At 40.0% G+C, this 13,656-nt stretch overlaps 1 pseudogene; it reads right to left on the reverse strand.

Annotated features, from left to right (window-relative positions):
• Window positions 1-2,128: 2,128 nt before the first annotated feature.
• Window positions 2,129-10,179, reverse strand: LOC142456044 (glutamine synthetase pseudogene; annotated as a pseudogene).
• Window positions 10,180-13,656: the final 3,477 nt, after the last annotated feature.

Here is a 13,656-nt window from a genome sequence, read left to right on the forward strand (position 1 = left end):
CCCTTGATAATTTATAAATTATTATTATTTTGTCATATCTTACACTGTCCGACATCTTGCTTTACCCACTTTTCTGTAGTCTGTCCCCCAGGGAGGAAGTTATATGCAGATCCATGTAATCTGTTCCCTGTTTCCAGCCCATCCCTTCTCCACCCTCCCCATATTACCACTCTCACCACTGGTCCTGAAGAATTCATCTGCCCTGGATTCCCTGTGTTTCCAGTTCTATCTGTACCAGTGTACATCCTCTGGTCTAGCCAGATCTGTAAGGTAGAATTGGGATCATGATAGTGGGGGGGAGGAACCATTTAGGAACTAGAGGAAAGTTGTATGTTTCATCATTGCTACACTGCACCCTAACTGGCTCCTTTCCTCCCCAGGACCCTTCTGTAAGGGGGTGTCCAGTTGTCTACAGATGGGCTTTGGGTCCCCACTCTGCACCCCCCTCATTCACAATGATATGATTTTTTTGTTCCTTGATGTCTGATACCTCATCCCTTTAACACCTCATGATCAGACAGGGTGGTGTGCTTCTTCCATGTAGGCTTTGTTGCTTCTGAGCTAGATGGCCGCTTGTTTACCTTCAAGCCTTTAAGACCCCAGACGCTATATCTTTTGATAGACAGGCACCATCAGCTTTTTTCACCACATTTGCTTATGCACCCATTTGTCGTCAGCGATTGGCTAGGGAAGGTGAGCACACAATGATATGATTTTTTGTTCAACACTTTAAAGAGACCTTGTGGAACAGATTTACCTAATGGAATGTGTCACTTTTCCTTTGACTGCTGCTTCCATAAGCATTGATCCAAACAGGGCAAATTCCTTGACCACATTAATCTTTTCTCCATTCATCATGGTGTTACCTATTGGTTTAGTTGTGAGGATTTTGATTTTCTTCTTCCTGAGTCATAATCCATACTGAAGACTGCAATCATTGATCTTGCGGGATCAATCAGCAAGTGATCAATCAGCAAGTGTTTCATATCTTCCCCTTTCAGCAAGCAAGGTGTGTGCATGTCGCAGGTTGTTAATAAGCCTTCCTCCAATCCCAATACTGCATTTTCTTTTTATAATCCAGCCTCTGATAATTTGCTCAGCATATGTAGCTACACAAGTATGATACATATATAATTACGCACATATAGTTGTATATAATGATATATAATATATAACGCACATAATCCATACATATATAGATACACATAGGTGCATACATGTACATATATAGGTATGTGCATATATATATATAGTTCCAGTCATTATAACTAACTACTGGTTTTTACTTTTTATATTTTTATTAAATCCAATAAGTAACTACAATTGGAATTTAAGTATGATGAAAGTATATCAGCCTTGTGCACGCCTTTCTGGATTGTAAGCAATGTCAGATACCCTTGTACTTTCCACACAATTGCCTCTCATATCCCTTCTTCCATGTCCTCTCTGACTCCAGCCCGTACCTCTAGAAGCTCCCTGTCAAAATCCTGCTGCAACTGATCTTTATTTTTTTTTGGGGGGGGGGGGTAATAGCCACTTTATTCCGAGTGTAATCTTGAGGCCAAGGTTGCTTGCCCTGATCAAGGATGGTGTGACCAAGGGCATTTTCTTTCCTGGCCCCTCCCCTCCCTCTCAGACATGTCCCCACTTTTAATGTAACGTTGGTTATATTCTTTTTAAGAAATGAGATTTCCCACTAGAAGCAGGAAATCCTGACCCAACCACAGAATGAGTCAGGCCTTATCCCCTATTCCAGCCACCTCAAAGTAAGAAGTCTGTTGGGGGTAGCTAGGCCTACTGGAAAAATACACCTGATTAATGGAAGCAGTGGTTATGGTTTCCCGGCCCTGGCCCCACTAATGCTCTATTCCCCAGTCTTCCAGAAAGCTTGAGACAGACAGACAGACAAACAGAGATATGGAGGTGGTGTGAAGAAAGTAAGAAAGTGACCCCCACCCCCCACCCTAGGCCCCAAAAAGACAAGTGTTATTAATTGGGCACAAGGAATAAAAAAGACCTTGATATTCTGTCTTCCGAGTTACAGCTAGTAGGAACGAGTGGGAGATGGGGAAACAGGGGTGTGGGGCGAAGAGCTGGGAGGGGCCTGTCGACTGGAGGTCTAGTCCGCTTAGTTTGTATATTGGAAGGACTCCTCGCCGGTCTCCTTGAGAAGACACGTGCAGATGAGGGTTTCTGTCAAGGCAAAGGGTCACAGTTGGCGGAGGGGCGGCGGTCTTCAAAGTAACCCTTCTTCTCCTGGCCGGTCATCCGGGGATTGTGGATGCTGGTGCCTCGGTTGGCCACGCCGGCGGAAAAGTCGTTGATGTTGGAGGTTTCGTGGAATCCCGTGAGGCGCCGGGCGTTGTCCAGGCCCCCTTTGGGTCGTAGGCGCGGATGTGGTATCGGTGCTGCTTGCTTAGCCTCTCGATGGACTCCTCAATTTACTTCAGACCATTCTCTTCCCGCATGGCCTTGGTGCTGACGTTGGCAGGACAACCTGCACCGTTCCAGTTCCCAGGGATGGGCTTAGGATCAAAGGTTGCTATCACTCCAAAGTCTTCACACACACGGTGCAGGATGAAGCGGGACACCCAGAGATGATCCCCATGTCGATTCCCTCACTGGGTCCTATCTGGAACTCCCACTGGGCAGGCATGACCTCGGCATTCGTCCCTCCAATCTTGATGCCAGCATACAAGCAGGCCCAGTAGTGAGCCTCCACAATGTCCCTGCCGTCGGCTTTGTCTGGCCCCACACCGCAATAATACGGACCTTGGGGTCCAGGAAAGCCACTGGAAGGCCAACCAAAGGGGTGCCCATCTGTCCCCATGAGGGTGTACTCCTGCTCCATTCCAAACCAGGGGTGTTGGCTGGTCACCATGTCCATAATCCGCTCACAGGTGTGCCTTAAATTGGTCTCTGCAGGCTTTCAGTTGTACTTAAAGACTTCACAGAACACCAGCTTGCTGGGGTCCCTGCGGAATGGGTCCCGGAACATGGCAACAGGGATGAGATACAAGTCACTGTTGGAGCCTTCTGACTGGAAAGTGCTGAGCCGTCAGAATTCCACTCGGGCAACTCTTCCACACACGTGGGCTCCCCGTCCAGGGTTCGGGTTTTACAGCGGAGCCCTTCTCCAGTGCCATCGATCCAGATATGCATGGCGTGGACTGTATCGCCCCGAGGCTGAGCCATGTACATCTGCTTGACGCCTTTGTTCAAGTGGGACCTTGTCTAGGTGGCCACGGTGGAAGGTGTTCTGCGCTGCCGGCCGGCAGGAGGGAGGGCAGGCGGCGAGAGCGAGGTGAGGAGCGGAGAGGCGGCCAGGTGGATGGCTTACGAGCTGGGCTCCACTCCCACGCTCAGCTCTGCAACTGATCTTATTTTCAGCAACATTCCACTTGCATGTGGCATGTGAAATTAATAATATTATTCTATAATAAAATGTTCTGTTGGGTCTCCTTTCTTTGGAATGGGAACAAATATGTATCTCTTCCAGTCAGTTGGTCAAGAAACTGACTCCCAGATTTTCTGGCATAGAGGAGTGAGTGGTTCCAAGACTTCATCAGTTTGATGGAACATTTCTATTGGTGTCCCATCAATTCCTGGAAGCACTGTTTTTGTCTAGCGCTTTCAGTGTAGCTTGAGCTTCTCCCTTCGCTGTGATTGGTACTTCTTGAAATAACTGAATATCTATTAGTTCTTTTGGTATAGTATTCTTTCCTTCTTGAAAATTAAACATGTGAAATAATCTATTAGAGAAATACTAGTTAAAAGAGACATGGGTTTGTTAACTCTCACCTGTACACTAATAAGTCTGTGTTGTGATAACCCAAAGACATCAACATGACCTGTGGATACATTGGAATATGTATTTTATGTAGAAATATTATATTTCATCTTAATCTATGACCATCACCAGAGTTTAGAAAGACATTAATTTGAGTGGTGATAGATTGAATGTCACAACACACCTTTTGTATGACAAGCAATCCCAAGTGAAATGATTTTGTATTTGGAAGTGTCAGGAAATAGGAAGAATTATCTTGGGACATACAGGTCAAAGCTTGAAAGAAAACGTATCTTAAATAATATAAATGTAGGAGTAAAAAATTTCAAAAGTAAATCATGCTAATTTACTTCATATATGCCTCCTTACACACTCACATTTTTACTATGTGAAAATGTCAACTGAAGTTATTAAATAGTGTGGAGACTTTAAAGAGAGATTATTCTAAGATTAAATCTTAGAATGTGGCTGAGATTCTAAGATTTCTATACAAAAATTTATGAATATCAATGTATTCCTACTATGTTCTGGAAGGACTCATTTAAACCTGTATCAACTTAGTCCATGTACATTTTTCAAAAACTGCTTTCTATTAACTATTATATACATATAAGTGTATTTATAAAGATACATATGTATCTATATAATTATACATTTATATGGAGTATGAATATATAATACATATACTATATAAATATATGTATATATACTTATATAGATATGTATTTACATAAGTGTATTTATACTCACATACTCATTTATATTTATGTAAATGTTATTTATATAGATACACATATATATACTTATATTGTTATATCTATATTTAAATGAATACATGTACATCTTTAGTTGCACCAGTATGATACATATAAAATTATATACATAGAGTTAGATATAATTATATACACATATATATAGGTGTGTGTGTATACAGTTCCAATCATTATAACTAACTACTGGCTTTTACTCTCTATATTTTTATAAAATGCAATAAATAACTAAAATTGGAATTTAAGAATATTTATAATGAAAAAGATAATATAATAGTGATTTCTTTATTCTAAAAGTATTTTTGTGTAGCACCACATAAAACTTATAAATTGGGCTTCTTATTTTGGCCTTCTACACATTATTTTATGTATTTTTAGCATATTCAAAATTTATTTTTATATAGCTGCTACACAATGATTTTAGAGGGAAGGAAGGAATATTAGATATGAAAAAATTATACATATAAAATATTGTAAAAGTGAAATAAGTGGCATTTTTAAAATGCAAAATGTTTCTTTTTATAAAGTTTCTTTTGTCTAATAAATCTCTTTTCACTTAAATTTTTCATTCCTATACATTATTGTAGATGATATCTATTTGGAGCTTCAAGTTTAAACTGCAGTTAGCAGAGTACAGACTATCCTTCACATTCGGTTACTACTCCATATGTTACTATGATCATTAATAAGACATTTTATTTCCATTTAGAAATATATTACTGAGATATGAAGATGAAACCAATTAATAAATCTTATAAGGTTACAAATGTCTAACTTTGGGAAGAAACAAGATCATCTGTACTATATTACCTTGGTTTGAATACATAACAAAATATTCTAAAGTTTGCCTCCTGACTCTGGGTATGTTCATGAAGCATTGGGCATGGTGGGATTAATTGATAGGAACAAATCTTGGGAAGAGGTCAAAAATTATAAACTTAATTTGTTAAGAATTAAAATATGATAGTCATATTACTTTATTATTAATTTTCTTCTAAGATATTCATTTTAAAATAAAGTTTATTGTGCTTGAGGTGAAGATTCAGCATCACTTTGAAATATTTCCACACAAATTGTTCAGTGCCTGTGGTTGTTTTCTTCACAATCCAGAAACCTGCTCATTATTTCTACTGTGATACTCTAGTTTCCTTGCCCCCTTACATGCTCCTGTTTGGCGTAAGGCCGTGTTGATCGTTTGGTCTCAAATCAGTGATTTTTAGAAGGCACACAGTACACACTGGTAAGATCCATTGTTTTGTGAGCCAACCTACATGGTCACTTTAGGGGTCATTTTTGGCTTCAAGTTTGAATAATATCTCCATAGCTCAGTAAGTCTCTAAAGTTTGTTGTTGTTGTTGTTAGGAATTTTTAATTTCCTTCTGCATTTTTCCTATGCTTCCAGACTGTATCGCTTGTGCTGTGAGACTGGCTAGTAGTGGGCACCTGGCGTCATCTAGTTCTGATGCTGGAGCCCATGCAGTCATGTGCGTGGAGGAGATTTGTTTCATAGCTCAGTTTCTTCTGTGCGTGTTGGTCTCTCTATCTTGTGTTTGAAATAAAACATTCAAATTTAAAATAAATCTTTTTCTTGGTCAAATGTGGATCCTTGAAGTTAACATTGTTTAATTGTTGGTTTACTTTATGTATTTGATGTGTCTTAGGGGCAAAAAGAGAATACTCTTTTAAAATTTCATCTCAATAGTTTTATTAGTTGATACTCTGTGCTGCTGCGCTGCCAGCCACTTCTGTATCAGCCAATCTCATAGTTAAATTATACTGGAAAGACTCAATTTTTTGTAAATTGAAGAAAAGAAACCGAAATCACTGACATTGCATCAATTATTATTCAGAGTGCAGAAACTAGATCTTCCTATGCAGGTTAGTTTAGAATCATCTGGACCAAATCCCATTCTAGTTACCAAGGGTGTACAACTGACATCATTATCTAGTGAGGAGACAAAACAGCAAACGCCACTTCTGTATTCCCTTGTCATTCATAAATCACTGATGCTATGGGAATATATAAACCACTACCAGGAAGTCAACTGTAACTCACAGCAACCCTATATGACAGAGTAGAACTGTACCTTTGAGTTTCTGACGATGCATCTTTACAGGAGCAGACAGCCTCGTCTTTCTTCAGTGGAGGTGCTGGTGGGTTTGAACTGCAGATCTTGCAGTTAAAAGCTCAACTCATAACCCACTACATCACCAGGGCTCCTCCTGTAAGACTGTATAGGGTTATTAGTACACCTGTTTCACCATTAACTGTATCAAACCCAGCCAGAAATACCTCAGAAGACAGACCTAGATCCCTGCCTCAGCAGCGTCCTGGCCTCAGAGACCATTAGGAGAAGGTTGTCTGCACACATGGGAACTCCATGACTCGGACTGGTTCACCAACTAATGACAGCTAGATTTTTAAGTGCTGGTTGTTGTCATGAAGGAAAAAAATAGATGGATACTGGATATCCTGCAGGTCAGCAATCAAAGATCTGGACCCCATGGCCAGTGTTGGGATTGGACTCCAGTCTCTACAAAAATATGATGACGGGACCCAGCTTCTTTTGGAGGAACTAACATACGATTTCAGTTGCTGAGAGCGGAGGACTCAGAGTTGGCAAATCAACATAGGCACACCTCTTCTGAAATTGAGACAGAGGTTAAGGACTTGCTCTTAACTGAGACAGAACCCCTGAATCTAGAACAATAATTTATGTTCAGAAAATATCGAATCACCCCAATGCCTTGATAATCAATGTGGTTTATATCTCTCTGTAGCCGAAGACTTACTGAGGACTTCAGGAATAACTCAGACAACTAGAGTTAAAACTGTACACACAAGCTCTCCTCCATGGTCTGGCATTTAATCAATTTAGCCCCTGAGCTTCTTCTAAATATTGTCCAGAGATCACGAAGATCATCCAGAGCCTTTTCAGGGCAGGTGTGTACAGAAGTGAGGACTATGTAACCTAGATAGAAATGACAAAAGTATAATCTATCTGATGACTTATTCTATGCTGGGACATATCTTACACTCACATTAGGGTACTTTAAAAAGTTCTTCTATGAAAATTAATCACTTTCTTATTCACTAATATATTGATAAGTTAGCTAGTAGAGACTTCAAATGTCTGCTATTAAGCCAAGCAATTAGTTTAAACAATATCAATTGTAGGTGACACTTAAAATATTTGATTCGAGAAATTCTTCCCAGTCCCTTTCTTTTGTAGGTGTATAAGGTGGGAACAACGAGTCAAACATGAATAAGTTCAACATCAAGAACTACAAGGAAACTAAAAACCAAACAGAATCACTGTGTATGAAGGCACTTTGCATCTTCCTTCTTCTGTGCTAACTTCAGAGCAATCTAGATCTTCAAGTGGCCACAGGGCAGCACCAGTGACCATCATCTGACGCCCTGAGTCTGGAAGGCATGCTGCACTTTCTATCACCAATAGGAATAACAGTCAAACCCAAATTTCAAGGTTTGCATTCCATATATCAGCCTTTGAACATCAATTTCTTTTCTCTGTATATTTGAAGAACTCCTTATATTGATGTACTTTCAAGAAAAAAAAAAGTCTTCAGAAATCCAAACAAGATGTTCAAGTACACAAAACTGGTTTCCACCAAAGGGAGTTGAACTTAAAAGTGATACCGTGAGGTAAAGAGCAACAAAAATGTTTCCTAGTGGTTACGTACGATTGTTTTATTAGGTTTGATAAGACTAAACAGTCCAAAGACTCGACAGGCCTGACACCTGGCATATGAAAGATGGAATTCCTGAATGGAAATTACTCTCACTGACTTCTCGGAAGAGGTTTGGACGGAAAGAAGTATCTTTTCCAAAGCCAGTATATTCTCGGCACTTTTTCAACTGGCTGAAAAATGAGGTACTGAATTCTTTGCTTAATGCAAAATCTACTGTTATTTTAATACATACCTTTTGGAACTTCTTTTTAAAAATTCTGTCATCACTTTTCCTTTGTGGAAACAAACATGACACCATATGGAGGGGGAAACGTCATAGTCCCATATGTATAGCATTATGTTCTGAATTTAAAGATGAACTAGCTATAACCTCCATTTAATGATTGATTGGAAAATATTTAACACAAATACGCATACAAGTTGATATGCTTCATGATGCTATGCAAAATTAATACAGCTACTCTGTACTTGGCAATATTTAAGTGAAATCAAAGGTCTTTTTAATGAGCACAATAAGGGATTTTTATGTAGCCACATTATTTATCTTACTTATTGTGTGCAAGGCACAAGACTTGTTATTGTACTCTAGGCCAGATATATATATATAGAAATATATATATATTTCAGTTCAAAGGACTGATGCCATTTTTCCACCTACTGCCTAAAAAGATGTAAGACAGAGAAGCAAATTAAAAGAGGTAATAAATCACAATAGCACAGATGCTGAAAGGGGAAAGTGTTTTCTTTCTTTCTCCCCTTTTTCAGTCTGTCACTGTATCACATGAATTTCTGGGTTATAAAATCCCTTAAAAATAGCTTCATGATTGAAAACATAAAACAGGAGTGTGTAGAATAATTGAGAAAATAATAGAAAAATGCAGAGTACATTAGAGCCACCAGGAGGATGGTCCATTTTGAAAGTTCTAAGATGTAAAACTATTTGTGAATCTGGAGAACTTGTTCCACTTGGCCAAACTCCCAACAAGAGGATTCAACATGGGGCCCATACCTGCAGCCAGGGATCACATCCTATCCCTCCTCACTGGCCCCTTTGACTCATTGGTTCCATTGGTCAAACGTGGTAGTTGGTGATGGCATAACATTAATGAACCCTGAAAAATAAGCCAAGTCAAATTCCACGTTAGGCAAACTTGGTCTCTGATTTTATTGCCTTAGGTGACAGAGAATGCATTTCCTTCAGCGATATCTCACATTCTTTTTGATCCAAAGGCGTCTCCCTCCACCTTACTCTCAGCTTTCTCTGGCGACATAGCAGTCCTTGAGCACCTGCTCCACATGGTGGTTTCAAACAGGAATGGAATATTCAGGTTGCACAGCTTACATATCTAACAGAATGCTGTACTTTCCTTAGTAAAGAATCTTTCCATCATTTTAACTTATATCTGTCATGGTTTTATTGGATTACAATTAGTGTATCCTACAATTTGATAGTTCAACCATGAAATCATATTTATACCTAATAGGATAAAACTAAAATGCATATAACTCAAAATGTGTCAGCCTCATTTAAACAGAATATTCTATAAGTGAACAAAACAAAAATATTCTATACTTAAAATTTGAACACCCACACTTTGGCAGTTATATAACCTCCTGTCAACTTGAGCTAAGGGGTGGAGTCTAGCCTTTCAGTCAGGTCATAGCCAATGATGCCTCTGTGGGAACATGGCCTTCTCCTGAGGATTCTGGGAACTTCTGTCTTCTTCTCTTGAGATGGAATATATACTCTTTGTGCAACACATTCTATGGGCAAGCCACATGAAGCTATGCTGATGGCAGCCGGAGCCCTAGAGCTGGAGGAGCTACATGAGGAGCTGTACCGGTGCTGAGACACTTCAACAAGATTTTTTGCCCACTGGCCTTTGATCTTCCTGCATTTGGCATCGTTGCATGTGCACTTGCACCTTTAGAAGAATTTAAGAACTAGTAGCCATTTGGGCTAAGATCAGACTTATGGGCTAATATTGAACTAATGGACTTCATCTGAACTGGGCCAGGATGTTTTCTTACTATACAATTACTCTTGGATATAAAATTATTTCTTACACACATACAGCTGTCTCTGAATTTGTTTCTCTAGCCAACCCAGACTAATACACACACCATGATCCTATGAACATATTCCCCCACTTTTGAAAGTTTATAAACCAGCCACTTCATGCCTTTATTACCCCCCCCCCCCATTTTGGGTGTCCAATTTCTATATTGCTCACTTATATCAACCCAGTGCTTTGAGGAGACAAGCTTGTTCTTTGATGTGAAGAATATTCATTCCAGTTGGAATTTTGTGCATACACACCCATAAGCAAAGTCAAATCAGGACAGGCTGGTCAGCAGCAATATGCACCAGTTCAGAGGCTCAAAACTCTTCTCCTTGTGGGGTTCTGATCAACTCAATGCTGACTGCCTCGCTTAACCCCATCAGGGTGACCATCACAAATTCTCAACAACCCCAACTAGCCTTGAGCTAGGTCACGAACTTCAGACCAGCCAACCCATTTCATCTTCCCCTCTAGACCCTGTGATCCAGGTCCACAGGTGTCAGTGGCCCAACTCAACCCATCTCTTTATTGCTGTGTTTCTCCTACCTCCACTCAACAAATGGATCTAAGTGGTTACCTAGCAAGTTTTTATAGACTGCCCACAGGTTCCCTTTAACATTCAGTCCTAGAGAGAAGTGTTCCTTTATGGCACCAGATTTTCCCAGCTTCTGGCACAACCATTAGATCAAGATTCAAAAAGCCAAAGGGCTCCTTTTTCTTTCTTCAATCTGTCAACAGCCATTTCAGCAAGTCTTTTCAAATGCAAATGTCCAGAGCATTCAAGACACATGGGGCATATCTCTTCAGAGTCTTCCTTGCAGGTGTGCCTAACCCATTTAGCAATTTAAATTAATGGCTGAAGACAATGAGCTTACAAACATTCTGCCTGGTAAGGTCAATATATACATTAATCACATTCAGTTTCACCATTTCCAAGAGGAATAGCCAAATACAAGAATGAAGGAAAAGAATCCAAACTTGAACTTCTCAGAAACCAATCAAGGAAACAGTGTGATCTTTGGCTAGCCAAAGAAAGAAAACCACCATGAGGCAGAGGTCAAGTAACAAGCATTCATTCTCTATTCATGATTTGTTTCTCTATTACCCCACTCCTGGTACCATAATGTGTTAGGCCAGGGTGACTACAGAAACAAATCCAGAGATACTCATATGTATAAGGAACAGCTTTATATATCAAAGAGCGATTATATAGTAAGAAAACATCTCAGCCACATCCAGATCAAATTCATAAGTCTAGTATTAGCCTATAAATCCAATACTAGTCCATATAGCATTCTTCAGACTCGTGCAGCCTGTGCAATGATGCAAAATGCAGGAAGATCACACATGCAAAGTCTTATGGACCCAGGGGTGGTGGAAGCATCTCCAGCACTCCCACAGATCTAAGCCTGGCTCCATGTGGCTTGTCAATAGGAAAGTGAGAGAGAGAGAGAGAGAGAGAGAGAGAGAGAGAGAGAGAGAGAAGGAAGATTTTGACTCACATCTCAGAAAGTCTTGGAATAGCTATATGTTGTTAACTAAGATTAATTTGCTGAGTTATTTAAATTCTTGACTGCTCTATGTGTGCAGAGTAGAATTGATGCATCATATTTTCAAGGCTGTGACTTTTTGGAAGACTTTTACCACCTTATCATCCGAGATATACTTCTCTATTTGGGTTCAGAACCAACCTTTTGACTTGCACTCAATAGTTATGTGTGTATCTACATCATTTCTGTATCATAGTAGCCCTGCATCAGGTTTCTGAGACTATAAATCTCTAGGGAGGAAGTCAGCCTCAGCTTTTTCCAATGTAGAGTGTGATGAGTTTGAACAGTTATCTTGAGGTTAGCAGCCCAGCCCCTAACCCACAATACTGTCACCATATACAGGGACTCCCAAATTTTGTGGGAAAATGTCTTTTTCTTTCAAATCCATTTCCATGAACTTTTTGCAGGGCCCTCATGTATCTCAAAATTTGTTTGCTGATAATCTGTGTAGATTATTAGAACTCTGACCATTTTTTTTTTAGTAAATAAAGGGTCAAATTTAGGCCTTGTGAATACAGCTGTTTTAAACTCTCTGGTCCCCAGTGCCCTGCCATTTTTACAGACTTCCAGCCTAAATTATTATTACATTGGGGTAAATTCATAAGTAAGAAATAAGCAAAAACAGATCTTAGTAGCTTATTTGTCCATTACCATTCAAGAAGGAAGGATTTAAAAGCCAATTGAGAGGAAATTGTATATGTATGTTTTCTGGAGAGCAACAAGGAAGAGGCAAAAAACAGCCAGACTAAAGATATGTCGGGGGCGTGCCCCAGATTGGCAGTATTGTGATGCTGGCAGGTCATGCTGCTCATACCGGATGCCAGAGTGAGTCTCTGTTTACTTAACTCCCAAATATTCTCCAGTAAGAAAGACCGAGGAACAGAATGAGTGGAAGGATATGTATTCATGTAAAACATCTGAAGAACAGTTTTATAATTCCAAGAGTTTTCAGCAGAAGCAGGTTATACAAGGATTGAAGTGGAGAGATAGATTTCTTAGGATACTGTCTTTGACGACATGATGCTGTAGTGTGCTATAACGGAGCTGGCTGTCACCTGTCAGGGGGCACAGGACATGTGGCACTTCCTCAGGAGGAGGGCTTCCATGAGATGTCTTAGAGAGCTAATATGTTTCCCTCCTTTGGGGCTCACATCACATGGTGCTCTAACTTCCAGAAAGGAGAACTCTAGAGAAGTGCTAATTACTTGGTGACAACACAGTGCTACTGGGTTAGGGTGTGGAGAATGTGGAATGTCTGATATGAGGCTCTCCAAGTTCTTCTCCTAGAGGAGAAGAGGAAGAGATCTTGCAAGTATGAAGATATCTTGGAGAGAGAGGCTGGCTAAGAATTAATCTATAGGTGCTCAAAGAGGAATCCGGTAGAATCTGCTTACATTAGGTATGAATTTTACACTTCAGGATAGAGATTTCCAGATGTGGGAATCATTATAATGTCTGAAAGCCCCTCCCGAGATAGTAAAATTTTAGTAAGCACCAAGACCAGTGAAGACCAAATCAATCCCACTGCCATCTGGAAGATTCCCACTCACAGGACAAAGTAGAACAGCCTCTGGGGATTTCTGAGACCACAAGTCTTCATGGGAGGAGAGAGCCTCATCTTTCTCACACAGAATGGCTTCAAACTGCTGACCTTGTGGTTCACAGCCAAACTCATAACCAGGACAGCTTCCAGCAAACATAGCTGGGTTAAAATATTCCTATTCACTGCACCATTTTCCAGGATACTAGCATAAAGCTGCCTCAGACTC

The sequence above is a fragment of the Tenrec ecaudatus genome, chromosome 9 (assembly GCF_050624435.1).
Source record: "Tenrec ecaudatus isolate mTenEca1 chromosome 9, mTenEca1.hap1, whole genome shotgun sequence".
Taxonomy (NCBI): Eukaryota; Metazoa; Chordata; class Mammalia; order Afrosoricida; family Tenrecidae; genus Tenrec; species Tenrec ecaudatus.